Genomic DNA, 528 nt, shown 5'->3' on the forward strand with positions numbered 1-528 from the left:
CATGGTATGTATAATAAGATAAGGTGAAACATTGCGCATAATGGTGATAGCATTGGAAACAATCAATCAAATTTGGATCCAAATTTACTTTTCTGTGTATAATAGCAGCAGCATTGAACAGCCAATCAAATTTTAGTCCAAATTCAATCTCCTAAATTCGCGCATCCGCGGTAACGTTTCACCTCAGGTCTATTTGCGTTGCCTGAGAGAGAAATCTCCAAAAATATTTGAATTAAAATAAGATAGATATATATTTGGGTGTTGAAAAGAGAGAAAGCGAAGATGCTGAGTGTAAAAAGTTCAAGCAACGTGAACAAGCCTCTTATCTTCTTACACCATGAGTCTATTTAACTGTCGCCTGAAGAGGTTCATTTAGTATTCCGCGTTTAACACTGGAACGTGACTCTGCCTCGCCGATCTTATTGTGCACGATACGTCGAAAAGAGAGAGAAAATCGCCTTTTTTATTCATTCGTAGCGGTTTTTCGCTTGCATATCGAATTATTTTTGCTGATCGAGAAGAACGATA

At 37.5% G+C, this 528-nt stretch overlaps 1 protein-coding gene across 3 annotated transcripts in view; it reads left to right on the forward strand.

Moving 5' to 3' along the window:
• The window catches only part of LOC108753353 (uncharacterized MFS-type transporter C09D4.1), a 67,676-nt gene that overhangs the window by 49,337 nt on the left and 17,811 nt on the right, over positions 1–528 (forward strand). The window lies entirely within an intron of this gene.

The sequence above is a fragment of the Trachymyrmex septentrionalis genome, unplaced genomic scaffold, assembly GCF_001594115.1.
Source record: "Trachymyrmex septentrionalis isolate Tsep2-gDNA-1 unplaced genomic scaffold, Tsep1.0 scaffold69, whole genome shotgun sequence".
In the NCBI taxonomy this organism is placed as follows: Eukaryota; Metazoa; Arthropoda; class Insecta; order Hymenoptera; family Formicidae; genus Trachymyrmex; species Trachymyrmex septentrionalis.